Below are 16,109 nucleotides of genomic sequence, written 5' to 3'. Positions count from 1 at the left end.
GTGTCTGTTAATCCCTGACACACTTGTTACAGATTTTTCCACGTTATATGACTGTTTCTATTTTCCAAAACGTCCCCAGTACTGGGTATATTAATTTTTCTTTCTTTTTAATGTTCTATTTATTTATTTTGAGAGAAAGAATGTGCAAGCAGGGGAGGGGCAGAGTGAGAAGGGGAGAGAGAATCCTGAGCAGACTCTTTGCTGGAAGAGGTGGGGCTCAAACTTGTGAACCTTGAGATCATGATCTGAGCCAAAATCAAGAGCCAGGCGTTTAACCAACTGAGCCATGCAGGTGTCCCTTAATTTTTTCTTTAAAAATTTGTTTTTATAATTAAAAAAATTTTTTTAAAGTTTATGTGTGTGTGTGTGTGTGTGTGTGTGAGAGAGAGAGAGAGAGAGAGAGAGAGAGAGAGAGAGAGAGCGCGCGCGCGCGCGATCATGAGTGGTGGAGAGCAGAAGGAGACAGGATCTGAATCTGAGCTGTCAGCCCAGAGCCCGCGAGATCATGACCTGGACCGAAGTCAGATGCTTAACTTACCGAGCCGCCCAGGCGCCCGCCCCTTAATTATTTTTAACTTTAGTAAAATACACATGATGTGAAATTTACCACTTTAACCATTTCTTTACTTCCAAGCGAATTTGAAATGAAATACGTTGGTTTATATTTCCCTCTTAGCCATTCTTAAGGGCGTAGAGGTATTAGGCACATTCACACTGTTACCACCCAACCTCCAGAACTCTCTTCATCTTGCAAAACTGAAGCTCTGTACTCATTAAAAAAATGCAAGTCTACATCTCCCCTCCCCCAGCACCCGGCAGCCACCTTCTCCTTTCTGACTCTGACTCTGGCTCTCCTGGGTACTTCGTACGGTGGGATCACACTGTTGTGGTGACTGGCTCACCGCACTCAGCACGATGTCCTCAGACGTCCTCCGCCGTGGGGCGTGGGGCACAGTTTCCTTCATCATCTGACAGTGAGGCTCCGCGGTGAGGAGCGAGCACACTTGTCTCCCGCTGACTGTTGATGGACACTCGGGTTGTTTCTGCACTTTGGCTACTGTGAACATGGGGGCGCAGACATCTCTTCAAGACCCCACCCCCAATTTCGTTTGGGAGCGTACTCGGAAGCGGGATTACTGGGCGTGGTCATCCTGTTTGTTAATGTTTTGAGGAACTGCCGTCCTGTTTTCCAGAGTCTGCTGTCATTTTGCATCCCACCAGCAGTGGATGGGGTCCTGTGTCTCCACATCCTTGTCAAAAGTGTCATTTTCTGTTGGTTTTTTTAACAGTAGCTATCCTAATGGGTGTGAGGTGAGATCTCATTGTATGGGAATATTCATTGTTTTTTAAACTTTGCTGAACTGAGGGAAAAAGATTTCATTAATTATTACTAAGGTTGAACATCTTTGTATTTTGACCTTTTAAAAAAAAAGTTTATTTTCAGAGAGGGCGAGCGAGCACGCACGTGAGTCAGCGAGGGGCAGAGAGGGAGGGAGGGGGGGAGAACCCCAAGTAGCTCCACACTGCCAGCACAGAGCCCGACACAGGGCTCCGTCGCACAAACTGTGAACCTGTGACCTGAGCCAAGATCAAGAGTCAGACACTTACCGCCTGAGCCACCCAGGCACCTCTGTATTTTGACCTTTTCATTCTTCTGTAAATAGCAGTCAAGCCGTAACTTACTTTTTGTTTGACTTGTTTTTTTAGATTTGTATGTAGTAAAATTGATTAATCTCACTTGTGTCTGCTCCCACTGTCGCGCTGGACAGGGTGCCCACCCCATACTGTACACCCTTCCCTCCGTCTCCCTCCCCCGCCTCCGTCCTCCTTCTGTCCGTGTTCTGTCTGGAATTAGGTGTAATCCTTTCTCAAGTCTTCACATAATATTAAACACGTATGGAGATGGAGATCATAGGAATGTGGGGCTGGGGGGCAGTCCGGGGGCCTTTAACTCCTGATTTTGTTTGATTGATTTATCTGTTGTTTCCTGATTTATACCATTTAGGGTTCCTGGTTTATGTATTTACTTTTCTAGGTGAAGTTTAGGTTCATAGTTTCAAATTCTCTCCAAAACTTTCTCGATTGGGGTTATCTTGAGGTTGAGTTTACTTAGTGAGAATTGGTTTCATTCACATTTTTATTGAGTGCTTTGTGTGCCTGGCAGCCAGTAGCAGGAGGAGGGATTCAGAAGGCTTTTGTTCTCATGGGAAAAGAAGGAAAAATGAATGTGTAAAGAGGTCATTTTTGTATGTATTTCCTCTAGTCCAGCTCTTCTTTTTTGCATGCAAAAACTTGAGGCCTAGAAGTGAATGCTTAAGGAGGCGCAGCTCCTTCGCAGCCACGCCGGCCAGCTCTCTGGTCTCCGGGTGGCGTTTATGGCCCGCCTCTGCCTTCACGTGCTGCTGCGCTTAATAAACTGAGCTGCCTTCTTAAAGCATCGCTGATGCCACCCTGGTTGCTTTGGGCTGTGTCTGGGTAAACCTTCAGCGAGAGCTACAGCCTTTGGGGTATGCCTAGAAAATGTGCCTCGTAGAGACACATTTCACATAGAGGATATAAAAATAATTCCCAGTGGCATAGATGAGAACAGTATGGATTAAATAGTATTATATAATTCTGGAAAATTACATGACAAAACAATGGCATGAGATTTAGGCAACAAAGGAGTGACTGAAGGTTGAAAAGTGGTAGAATCTGGAGGTTGGCAGGTGGTGAGCAAAACAGGAAAATGCTTACTAATTGGAGGTGAGGACAGTGGAGTCTCATCCTAGCATCCGGCGTCTCCTGTGGGCTGTTAGCATTCGGAGGCTCCCCAGGGACCCAGCAGAAAGCGCCACACTTTCCTGGATAGAAACAGGGGAAGCGTTGGGAGCGGTTGACGTTCCTGGTAGCACGTTGAGGGGTTGGCTGTGGGACAAGTGTGCCGCAGGCCAGGGGACGCATTTTCACCTGGATCTGTCCGGCACGAAGATGCGGGGAGGAAATGCAGTGCTTGGTTTTGGAGACCTGCCTGGCTGTGCCACGTGTGGTCCTCAGGGAGGAGAGAAGCCCTGGAACTGCGCGCCAAGCCTCTGCACGGCCTTGTGGTTGAGTGCAGAGCTAGGGCCGAGACACTGCTGGCTCCGGGCCGGAGAAGGTGATGCCCTCCTTGCGCTGCCGCTGTGAGAGAGAGGCTTGTCCGAAATGTGGGAGGTCAGGGGCGCCTGGGGGGCTCAGGCCATCATCTCACAGTCTGTGGGTTGGAGCCCCGCGTCGGGCTCTGTGCTGACAGCTCAGATTCTGTCTCCCTCTCTCTCCCTGCCTCTACCCCATTCAAGCTGTCTCTCTTTTTCTCTCTCTCAAATAAACATTTAAAAAAAATAAAAGGAATGTGGGAAGTCTAATTGACAGTGTTAGGAGTGTTTGAACTTGCTCAGAGGAGATGGAGATCACAGGAATGTGGGGCTAGGGGGGCGGTCCCGGGGGCCTTTAACAGCCCTTTAAATAAGCGATGCCGGCCCAGCTGCGGTGCTCCATCAGTCAGTCCGCCCGCCCGAGTCTGCGAGGACCCCTTCGGGTCACATGGTTTCTGTGATAAGCCATCGTCTCCCTGTCGGCTTTGCTCCCTGGCCCCCATTGTGATGTGCACGGATGCCTCCCTCCACCCCCGTCTGGGAGCCTCCAAGCCCATTTCAGGCTGCCCTCCTTCGGGGTGCACCCCAGATGCCCACCTTGCTTGCCCCATCCTAATTGCTTCAGGGCAGCCTTCTCTCTGGGGGCTGCTGCCCTGGGTGCCGCACGGGGCGCTCTCCATGCTGCCCTCTCGCCCCTGCCCGCTCGCGCAGACCCGGCCAGGGCCGCGCTCAGCAGCTGGGAGGTAGCCTGGCCGTGCTCCTACCGAGAAAGCTCAAAACACGCTTTTGTTTTTTTGTTTCTAACTGGATAGTCCTGTTTTCTTTGAAATGTACAGTTAGGCCAGCTCTTATTCCCAGCCTGGTTCACTTTCTAGTTTTAATTAAAAAAAAAAAAAAAAAAAAAGTTTGCCGAAGCCGTGGCCCGAGACAGCCCAGTCGGAAGGCGGTTTCCGGGCTGAGGGCAGTCAGGACGGGGGCAGAGGGCGCTTTCTGGCCCTGCGGCCGGGCCTGGCCCTGGCAGGCGAGCCGAGCCAGAGGGCAAGCCGGCGCGCCGGGCTCACCGTGCCGCGTCCTGAAGGAGCAGATTGCCTCGACCCGGCTGCGTGTGCCTTGGGTGTAGACGTCCGCGGGAATCAGGAAAACGGATGGTCCTGCTCATTTATAGGTTATATGTCATCAGTGCTTTTGCAGTTATTTGTTTGATTGCGTTTTGTTTTTATTTTATAAAAATGAGGAGAAACTGGTACCAAGCACAGATCTCCATGCTGCCATGTTAAAATTGACCGGATGGAAATCATTAGTAACGCCAAAGACCATCAAGCTGGATGATTATGTTTGAAGCTGGTTGACTATTGACTATAAAAAAAATTAACACATACAACATGCTAGACATAGAGAATTTAAAGATGTGTCAAAAAGCAAAGTCAAATTAGGGATTTTTAAAATTTCTTTTTAATGTTTATTTTTGAGAGAACGAGACAGAGCTGGAGTGGGGGAAGGTGGCGGGGTGGGGGGGCACAGACTCTGAAGCAAGCTCCAAGCTGTCGGCACAGAGCCTGATGCAGCGCCCGAACCCACCGTGAGATCGTTCCCTGAGTCGAAGTTGGACGCTTAACCTACTGAGCCCCCCTCCAGGTGCCCCAAATTAGAGATTTAAAAACAAGCTGTAGCTTTCTTGGGACAAGAGCCTTCCGTGGGCTGCAGTCCGCATCATCAGGGTTCTGCTGTGTGTCAAAGTGTCGTAGGTGGTTGTTAACTTTAAAATAAATACACAGTACACGTCAGGAATCTCTGTTGTGGCTGTCCAGTTCTCTGTCGTGTCAGAGGAGTGGACGTTGGCCACAAGGCCTTATACAGCGTGACCCCACCTCTGAGCCTTTTCTATCCCTCTGCCTGGAATGCTCTTCCCGAACGTCCGGACGGCTGTCGTCCTCAGGCCCTCCTCCTCATTGCTCTCGCGCCCACTAGCAGAGAGGCTTACCTTTTATTGTTTAAAAATTTTTTTTAAATTATTTATTTGTTATTATTTTAAAAAATATCTTTATTTTGAGAGAGAGAGAGAATGGGGGAAGGGCAGATAGAGAGAGGGAGACAGAATCTGAAGCAGGCTCCAGGCTCTGGGCTAGCTGTCAGCACAGAGCCAACGCAGGGCTCGAACCCACAGACTGTGAGATCATGACCTGAGCTGAAGTTGGATGCTCAACCGACTGAGCCCCCCAGGTGCCCCCAGAGAGGCTTTCCTTGACCACACTATGAAATGAGGGCACTCCGTTTTACCTTGCATCTTATTTCTTGTCCTCTGACGTCGTATTTCTCATGTCTGCTGAACACTGATGAGGGCCCTGGTGTGTTTGCTTGGGTCTCTGGCAGTCCCCTTGGCTCGAGGTGGGAGCACGCTAAGTACTCGTCCGGTGGGTGAAGGAACGGTGGGCTGCGGACACTCTTCTGTATGAAGATTTGCAAATACAGGCTTCTCAGCTGTTTCTTCCTGCATCTTGGTCATCTGGAACCCTCCAGCATCTTCTCTGCCACTGCCTCATGACCGTCTGTTTGCATGTCTGGGAGATGCGCACGTGCCAGCCCTGGGGGAGCGCTGGAGCGGACAGGCGGACAGACCCTCCGCGAGTGTGGCTCGCAGTCTGCTGGGCACCTGCCCTGGGCAACTCTGAGGCCATTGACAGGAGGGGAGAGTGTACTTAAAGTTCTCACCCTGCTCGCTCTTTGACTGGAAAGTGCGCAGGGGTAGGGGTCGGATCAGCTACTACGGGCCTTAGGTTTCAGCTTTTTATAAATAAGCGGCTTTCAGAGAGCTTGATGGTTGCGATTTTTTTTAGTGTATAAAAATTATCTTTATCTTTTTTATTTAAGTGTTTAGAATTAGGTAAAATAGGGGCGCCTGGGTGGCTCGTCGGCTGAGCCTCCGACTTCGGCTCAGGTCAGATCTCACGTTCGTGGGTTCGAGCCCCGCGTCAGGCTCTGTGCTGACAGCTAGCTCAGAGCCTGGAGCCTGCTTCCGGTTCTGTGTCTCCTTCACTCTCTGCCCCTCCCCCTCTCATGCTCTGTCTCTCTCTGTATCAAAAATAAATTAAAAAAAAAAACATTAAAAAGAAAAAAGAATTAGGTAAAATGTTCAGAACTTACAAGAAAAGACAGAGCTAGATTTAAAGACCGTAGTCGAAGCCTGCTGTTGAAAGTCAAGGGGTACCGCCCCTTTCCTCATATCGGTGTCATCATCGTTTTCCATGGAAAGAATTTCATCTTGTTACAGTTTATCCTTTCTGTTCACAGTGGAGATTTGCTTCTACTGCTTCATTATTGCAACGATTACTGCAGGAACTTCGTTTGACTTATTAGTTCTTGATGTCCATTCGAAATGTAGACATTCGACTGTGAGATCAGGGACAGAGCGTTTTCCCGAGGGGTCACACTGGTTTGCGCTGTCACCAGTAAAATGCAAAACGTGTTTGCTTCACATCCTCGCCGGTGATTGCTTTCTTCGGACTTCTGTATTTCAGACCATCCAGTGAATTTAACACTGTTCTAGTACCGAGGATTTTACTGTTTTTGTTAGGTGTCATAGTGGTATTGTGCTGCTATTAAAAATAGGTCCACATTTTTAAAAAGTTGTGTATTAGGGCACCTGTCTGGCTCAGTTGGAAGAGCATGCGACTTGGTCTCTCAGGTCGTGAGTTTGAACCCCATGTTGGTATAGAGATTACTTAATAAAATTTTAAAAAGATGCATGTCATACATACCTGGGGATGAGATAACTGGGATTTACTTAAATTCTTGAGGGCAGTGTCAATAAAGCATGTTTTGGGGTCAGCTGGCCAGATTGGAATACAGGCACGGACTGTTGTTTACATGTTGAACTTGCTGGTCCGCGGTTATGAGAGAGTACGCACGGCCTGCCCTTTGAGGACCCAGGCCGAGGGTTTAAGAGTACCGAGGCCTCAGTACTCAGTACTCAGTACCCCCTCTCCAGGGGTTCAGAAAAGAAATTACACATATACACACAAGCTTGTTTTTATGATTGAAAACAGCCTGCAATCCTTTACCTCGTCGCATGGGTGTAGCCGGTACTGCAGCGTGCTTTCGTGTCTTTTCTGTGTGCTTCTGTGCGCTCTGATTTTAAGCATAAATGGGTCATATCGTAAATGATGGTTTTGAGTTAATTTTCCTATAATTAAACATTAAACTGAGTTTTGATCCCTGAATAATATCCTGTTGTATAGCTCGATGTATTTCACCATGGCCCCATTCTTGAATGTTCCTACTTTTTCAGTTTTTCCCTACGATACATAGCAAGTGAGCACGCAGGCGTTTATAATGTCCTTTTCCAGTAGAAGAGAAAGCCTTCCTTGGTTCTGCAGACTGGGTTTCCCAGTGAAGGGGGTTCAGAGTGCTTTTACTCCAACACTTCTGACAGTCGGAGTTAACTGTTTGTGTCATGATTTCTCAGGCATCCAGACTAAGCTCCCTGAAGGCCGCTGTTTTCACCCTGACTATAGAAGCAGCACCATGCGCAAGGTTGGCCTGGAAGATCCGTCGAATCAGTGGAGAAGGGTTAGATACAGAATACAGGGATGAGGTCTCTTCTGCCGCCGGCTTGGATGAGGGCCCCCCTTCTCCCCCCGAGATTCAGGCACTGGAAGTGGTGGGACTTAGCTCTGGCCGAGAAGCCTGCCTGCTCCCAACAAACACCCCCCGCCCGCCTTCTGCCTGCAGCCTGTGCGCGGTGACCTCCCCATTCAGAGCCCGGAAGCCAGGCGCACAGAGCGGAAGTGACCTTGGAGGTGCCCTTACATCGGGTCCTGCTCCTGCTCTTCCCAGGACCCGCCTCCCTCTGTGTTTCCCTTGGCCGGCTCTGTCTCACATAGAGACCCCTCTTTTCTGTGTCCTTGGCCACAGTGGGCTGCACTGACGGAGGGGCTGTTGGAGGTACAGGGTGCGGGGGCAGCGTTAGACGTAGGCCCCTCTGGCCCAAGGCTTGTAGACCCGCGGTAAGGAGTCCCTAGGATCTGCAGGCTTGTACACCCCTCTTCTGACCGCCTCTGCCTTTCCCTGCCCGTAGCTCCTCGGCAGGAGGTGGGCCTGAACACACCACTAATTTAGCAGAGAACCTTTATATGGTTCCTGAAAGGAAATTTTTCTGCATGATTGAAATTCACAACTCAGAAATTTGCAAACCTCCTTTTATATAGTAATAATATAAAAAAGCACATTTCTTCCTATGTGTGTGGTCCTGCTATTGTCTGATCTTTTTAATACCAAAACCTAAAGATTTTGTGCTCGTTGAAGTGCTTTTTTATCACATTAAAATGAAGAATGTTACCAAACTCATGTTCTTTACATGAATATAATGCTCTAATGAGTATATATGAATGAATATAATCACCAATTCTCAAAATCACCGGGGGTGTTGGAAAAGCAAACCAGAACATCTAGAGTGCAGTCCGTTCTTTCCTTGATCAGGTGTGGTCACGTCCTCAGAATTCACCACCTTACAGGCGTGCCTTTTCTCTGCGCCTCTCATGTGTTATAAAACTACGTCTGCATCCGCGCACGTGTGTGTAGACACATGTATGTGTGCAAAGGCGGGCGGAGCACAGGGTCAGTATCCGGGAGCAGTTTCCTGGCCGGGCCTCCTGGGTCAGGACTGGAAGCGCCGCGCAGAGGACCTGCGGCTCTCTGAGGCTGCGGGCCTGGCTTTCTCTCCACAGGCCGGTTTGTGGCTGTTGGGGTGCAGTCTGCCGCCAGGGGCTCCCACACGTGTTGATGAACGAGTTCATTTTAGTAACACGTCACACTGCAATATTTTAGCTCCTCTGCTGCTTTGTAAAGGATTCGAACAGAATTGTTTTCTCTTCCTCTTGTCCAGCAGATGAGGACATGGGTTTGGCTTGTAGGCTCCTAGGAGAAACCAAGGACAGAAGGCTCTTCCCGCTGTCACCGGCTACAGGCTTATGACTGAGCCCCTGGTGCCTTTTTTCTTCCTCTTCTGCAGTCGGGAGCGCTGCCCTGAGCTGAGACTGATGCAGACCTTGGTCTGGGCATTGTTCCTTCTGCTCACGCTGTGCCAAGGAAAACACCAGCGAGAGCGGGGAGTCGTTTTGAGCACACAGGCGTCTGCGTAGGACACGGTCGTCACGCAGGTTGACCTCACTCGAGAGACGCATGGGATAGAGGGCTGCGGCGCGGGTTTATCCTCACCCTCGGCTCTGGGCATTTTTAAGGGAACGGTGATTATTGTTATAATTACGACTGAACGTCATTCTAGTGATGATGGGTTTTGAAAACACAAGAGATCCTCCTTGTGCGGTCCTGGAAGGCATACAAGTGTCTGAGTGCAGGGGGACGGGTAGAGGCATGTACTTCCCTTTTCCTGTTGGAAGTTTTTGTTTTGTTTTGTTTTTAGAGAGAGTGAGCACGTGCGCAAGGCAGGGAGAAGGGGGGGGGGGAGTCTTAAGTGGGCTCTGTGCTCAGCACGGGGTTTGACACCGAGCTTGGAGCCGTGACCTGAGCCGAAACCCAGAGTTGGATGCTCGACTACCAGCTGGCCCTTATTGGATAAGTGTTTTTTTAATGCAGCACACAAAACATTTAAATTTAACATGAAAAAAAATTTTAATTGCTCATAAAGGGTTAGCCCTGGAACCACTTTTAAGATCATAATAGTCCAGTCTTCTGCTGATGAGGAAGAAGGGGAGGACCGTCTCTGTCTCTGCAGGTCTCTGCACCCCGACGCTGGGCGGAGGGGATGTGGAGAAACAGACCAGGTGGGAACAGATGCCAAGCCGAATTAGTAAGAGTGGTTTGGTAGGGTATTCATATGTATATGTATGTGTTTATATTTATATTTTAGTGTTTATTTTTGAGAGAGAACAAGTGGGGGGGGGGAGGCAGACAAAGGGACAGAGGATCTGAAGCAGCCTCTAAGCTAACAGCAGAGAGCCCCATGTGGGGCTCGAACTCCCGAACTCTTCTCAGAGTTCTTCTCATTGCATGAATGAAGTTGGGTCCTCACCCTGGCGCCCGGTATTTATATTTTTTATTTCCACGTAAGCAGATAGTTTGTCTATGAGACAGAGTTGGATTTTGTAGTATTTATTGGAGCCCCAGGGAGTGGCACTTTTTCTGTAAAGTGGGATTCTTAACAAAACTAAATAAAGAAACAGCATCTTCATAAAGCAAAGAAAGTACAGTTTATTACTGACTAGGGAGGACTGGTTCATTATTTTACATTGGCTGCTCTTGCTTCTTGTGTGCCTTCCCCTGCCCCTCCCCCACCCCTCCCCCTCCCCTGCCTGGGGGGGGGGCGGGTCATTGGGATGTTAGCTGTAGTACTGTCTGTGCCCACCAGGTGGCATAATTGCTTTACTTGAATGATTTAAGCTCTTTCTGATTCTCAGTGAATTACAGTGATAACTCATTTCTTATTTTAATACTAAAAGGAGATGACACGATATGAAGAAAATTTTGGCATGCTTGATTTGAGTTATGAGAGGGAAATTGATGCCACGTTTCCTTTGTAGCACGAACGCTGCTGCAAATGTCAAGATAATACAATTTTTTAAAAACTGTATTTAAGGTTATGGCTTTGTCCTCAGCCCACCTTGTGGTGTCAGCCTCTTGCTCTGAGTAGAATATGCCAGATCACAAGGTGTCCTGAGTCTGCAGTGTCTGGAGGGGGAGGAGTGGGGGGGCTCAGGTTACCGTGGCAACTTTCATCTGCATTCTTCCCTTCTCTGCAGCTGAGTTTGAGACACTCACTAATGGCACTAAGGACGTTTCGCTCATCGGGTTGAAACATGAATGTGGAAACAAGCGAGGCCTCCTGCAAGGTGGCCATTTGCCCGTTCCCCTCACTTTCCATCACTTCCTCCATCAACCAGTTTCGTTTTCTAAACTCCACTCAAGCGGCATGGACTCCGTGGGCTCAAGGGCTCAGTTCTCTGTGCCACGGGCGCCCTCCTCCCTCTGGTGCCCTTTCCTTAGGAGGCGGGGAAGCCTGGCTGTGGTCACGGACTGTGTGCGTGCCTGTGTGTCCTGTCCACTGTTTACCGGCTGTGTGACCTTGGCCAGATTGCTCCTCTGAGCTTCAGTCTCTTTCTTGAGGAGTGGGACTGAAATGGAATTATTGGAGAGGATTACAGAGAATCCTTGTAAAGAATTTTAGGACAGTGGCTGACACACAGCAAATTCTCAGAGAGCAGCTACTGTTACTAATCAGTACAGCTGTTGGATTTTTAGGAAGCTTATCTTGATGCAGCGTCGTGATCATCAGTCTTCACTCGTTATTTTGGATCCCGTGCTGGTCAACATCTGTGCTCCTACTTTATGTATTTCTGTTCTCGGTCACGTGCATTGTTCCAAGCTGCTTCAGGAAATCGGTTCGTTTTCTCGTGTGTGCTGGCCTGCTCTCCGGTGCGGTGTTCCGTATGAGGAAGGGTAGTTCAGGAACTGTTGGAGTGGGCTTCAGGAATTTTGTACGCTGTACATTGGTGAACTTGGGAAATTTTCCCGATGAATCTGACGCCCGCTCCACCTTTAAGTGATGTTACCCCACAGCACACCTCCATCACGTGGGCCTTCTCTAACGCCGAGCTCGGGTCAGAAAGGCCAGTGGTGCGTGCAGTCTGTGCGCTTCCTAGAGAACCGAGTGCCACGTCTTTACCCATCATGACGTAAGATAGGCCGTGCCCCTTGGTTGTTTCCTTAGGAATGTTCAAGGTTTTTAAAATACTGCATTACACAGCGATAGAGTGGCTTTCAAGGAGAGCGCACCAAGCGACTGATCTTTCTGCTTAGACTGTCTGGTCACCTGCTCCTTGCACCCAGATGACCGCCTGGCCTCTGCCCGCGCCCGCCCCGTGGGAAAGGCTGGCGGCCGTGACGACCGGGTCCTTGCCAACGTCCTGTCCTTTCCTTAAGCCGCAGGGACTCGGGCGTCCGTCTCACCGCGGCATACGTGGTGACCCCCGCCGGCAGTGGCCCCTCACGCCCACATTGGGGTGGACTCTGGTTAACCTGAGATCGTTTAGAGATGAGGTCGAGATTACTGTTGCCAGAGGTGAGAAAGTACTGGAAGAGTCTGGGGACCCTGGGCTCGTTATCTCAGAGCTCTTCGTCTCCGGCAGTTTGTATTTATTTCTCTTATGTCCCTTCCTGACTCCTCCTTCGTCCACCAACTAGTGTATCTGGTCATCCTTTGTTTTTACGAAGGCGTCTGGGCGTGGATCTTGCAGTCTTGGGGTGAAAGCTTATTTTTACTGAAGGAAGGCCTGCGGGAGGTCTTCCGTTTTGGTCCTGCCCTCCCAGCAGCCACCGGCGTGTTCTGTGACGGAGCAGGGCAGGGGAGGGAGAAGACACTGGGGGCTGTAGAGACCGTGGTGGGCGGCCTTGTCCCCCGAGCGTGAAGGGGGCAGGAACGCAGGAACCCAGGACCCCGCGCGCACGGAAGGGGGCGGTGAGACTCCGGGCTGTGGGCAGCATCCTCCGTGCGCGGACACGGCCCTCTTCTGAACCAAGTCCGGTCTCCGACACCCTGGGGGGACTTCCTGGCCCTGCGGTAGTCTTCAGTTAGGCGGTGACGCAGCGTTCCCGGTGAGAGCGGCTTCCTGGGAAGGTCAGGAGAGGCGCTGCCAGCGACACGGTGGAAACCCGCGCCCCGCACGCCAGGCGGCACCGCCTGTGTCTCCTCTGCCCAGAGACAGAGCCAGGATTGGACCTCCCACACCTGACCGGCGCTGCCTTTTCACTTGCTGGAAAAGAGCCTTTTTCTTCCGTGACATTGTGCACATGACCGCACCCCCAGCATTCATTTAGCAGATTGTGTATCTGATCTTTGTTGGACGTTGGGGACAGCGACAGGAATGGAAAATTGTGTTTTTGCTGGTGGGGATCAGATGGTAATTCTTTTGCAAGTTGCAGGGCTCCCCACATATTAACTTGCTTTGTCCCACCTTCAGGTCGCCTGGTAGAGATACCAAGTGACTTCCCCTAAGTGGCTCTGATGAAGTGCTTTCTTCTGCTTTAGATCTGAGTCCTCTGGGTAGTCTACAAGAAAATCAAAAAGAGGAGTGATTTAAAAGGTTACTTATTAACAACACCTTGCTGTTTACAGCTCGGAAAATGTTCTGCCAAACTTGGCTAGAATGCTCAGAATCCACTGTGTAGTCCATTTTACTGTTCCTACCACCAGCTAATTGTTCTGTTAAAAAGCAAAGCAGATGGAAATAGAGTAGCATCCAAAGAATGCTTTGTTTTCCTTGTAACTTTTAAACTAAATCAGGTTGGAGACATGGGGACAGGCTTACTGGCCCTATTACTGATGGAGCAGAAAGGACCCCTGAACAGATAGCGTCTGCCCCCCGAGAATGGTGGGCAGGGCAGGTTGCTGGGGCAGCGCACTGTGGGGCCTGCCCCCTGCCCCACTCAAGACACCGTGCATGGGGTTGCTCGCAGATCACGTGACTGAGCAGTGGCTGTGCACACATCGCGCATTCCTTGCTCGGTGAAGGTTGACGATAGTGTCAGGACATTCGTGCGCTCGCGCAGTCGAGTCTGAGGTTCATTTGCCAGATGGCTGCGAGAAGAAACCCCCTTCCCGCAGGCCCTCCCCTCAGCTCCCTGCAGGTGGTTTTCTCTCTGGCCCGAGCACACGTCTCACTGCTTGGTTTTATCATCCAGCCTGTGGTCCTTCTGCCGGGTCCTGTGTGTACATCAGTGTTGTACGTAAGAACCTGAGGGTGTTTTCCTCCTGTGCCATAATCCACCCTGTTGTGAAATAAATCAGCAGGGGACTCACTTGGCAATAACTCCTCCCCACTTGTAAGATCGCCGCTCCGACTCCCGTGACAGACCAAGGTCGTCAGTTTGTCCGTTCGCTCTCGGGCACATGGGAATTTTACTGCCCTTGAACCTTGAACAACTTGGGTGCCAACACCCTGTGTGGTAAAAAATTCACATACAAGTTTTGACTCCTCAGAAACTTTACTGATCGCCTACTGTTGACTGGAAGCCTTGCCGATGATGTGAACACACGTTACACGTTGTGTGTTGTATGTGACACGCGCTGTATTCTTCCAGTAACGGAAGCCAGAGGGAGGCCAGTGGTACTGAGAAAATACTTCCACAGAACCGGACTGTAGAAGATCCTTGTGAAAGTGGACCCGTGTAGTTCAGACCCGAGGTAAAGGGTCTGCTGTATGTAGTCTGAGTGAAGCAACTGTCTGTCTGTACTTTCCGTATTAAAAAAGGAAATAGAAAACTAGTGCCTTGGTAATGAAACTAGTACTGAGTTGCGCTGTATGTAGTCACTGTTTGAACGACATTGACCGTTTCCTCCAGTATTGGAATACCCGTTAGTACCAGAGTTTGAATTCTTTTTCAGAGAGTTGATTTCTTTTTTGTAAGTTGGTTGTCAGTTGTGCCACCATCAGGTACGTCGGTGGTGGTGGGACTGAGTAGCGCCCTGAGCCTGGGCGCTCTTTCACTCGGCTGCTTCCGCTAACTGGGTAACGGCGGCCAAGGGACCCACGCAGAGAGCTGTTTCCTCAGCACTTAAAAAAAATTTTTTTTGTTTATTATTATTATTATTATTATTATTATTATCATCATTATTTTTTGAGAGAGACAGAGAGAGACAGCACAAGCAGGGGAGGGTCAGAGAGCGAGGGAGACACAGAATCCGAAGCAGCTCCAGGCTCTGAGCTGTCAGCACAGAGCCCCACATGGGGCTCGAACCCACGAACTGTGAGATCATGACCTGAGCCGAAGCCAGAAGCTCAACCAACTGAGCCCCCCAGGAGCCCCTCTTCAGCTGTTAAATTTGCTCCTTGCACCTGGAGAGTGAGACTGGGGGGAAGGGGGAGGGAGAGATGGCCGGGCCAGAGGGAGTTCTGGTTGTTTCAGATGGTTCTGTGCTATTGGATTTTTTTTTTTTTTTGGAGCTTGTGTTATTTTTGTAATTTACAAAATTTACAAAATCAAAAAACAAAAGAAAAACTTATGTAGGAGTGTAATGAGGTGCTACTGATTAGTAGTCTCTCTCTCTTTTTTTTTTTCCTGGGAGAAAAGGTAGAAGATGTAGAAAGGAAGTAACTTTGGGGATGGCAGCTTCCCCTGAATACTGAGCCAGTTTTCCTTGGCGTCACCTTAGTGCTTGAAGAGCTGACACTTGTCACCTTGAAGTTTGAAAAGCACTTGAGTTTGAAAGCACTGGTTCGTGTAACTCATCTCTTAGATTTTTTTTTTTAACATAAAAGTCGTTTGTTTTTCAACTTCAGCTGAGACTAAAAACAAACTCCAATTTAACATTTCTTTTGATTATCTTTCAGAGTACCATGGTATTTGTTTTTCATAGAAAATTTAAGTAGAAACACATTTAAAAAAAAGAATCATGATCTCTCCCATCCATAGACAAGTACTGTTAGTATTGGAGTGTATTTTTAGCCATTCCTTTGTGGGATTTATATACGTAAGATCCATAATGGGATCATATTATACGATTCTATTTTGTTACTGTCTGTTCTTTATTTTTCTCCCGCGCGTGGCAGGCCTGAAATACATGCGCGCGCGCGCACACACACGCACGCACACAGACACACACACACACGCACACACACACACACACACAGACACACACACACAGACACACACGCGCGCACACACACACAGACACACACACACAGACACACACGCGCGCACACACACAGACACACACACACAGACACACACACACACAGACACACGCGCGCACACACACACAGACACACACACAGACACGCACGCACACACACACATGCACACGCACGCACGCACACACTCTGGTTCCCTGTCCCTCGGTCTGCTTACTGGCCTCTCGTCTTGTTTTCCAGTGCAGGCCTGAAATACATGCGCGCGCACACACACACAGACACACACACACGCGCGTGCACACGCACGCACACATGCACGCACACACACACGCACGCACACAGACACACACATATA

General features: G+C 49.5%; 1 protein-coding gene across 3 annotated transcripts in view; it reads left to right on the top strand.

Moving 5' to 3' along the window:
• Positions 1 to 16,109, top strand: part of RCOR1 (REST corepressor 1) — a 69,160-nt gene that overhangs the window by 31,448 nt on the left and 21,603 nt on the right. The window lies entirely within an intron of this gene.

The sequence above is a fragment of the Suricata suricatta genome, chromosome 9, assembly GCF_006229205.1.
Source record: "Suricata suricatta isolate VVHF042 chromosome 9, meerkat_22Aug2017_6uvM2_HiC, whole genome shotgun sequence".
Lineage (NCBI taxonomy): Eukaryota > Metazoa > Chordata > Mammalia > Carnivora > Herpestidae > Suricata > Suricata suricatta.
The sequence above is the reverse complement of the archived record's forward strand: the minus strand, read 5'-3'. Positions and strand labels throughout refer to the sequence as shown.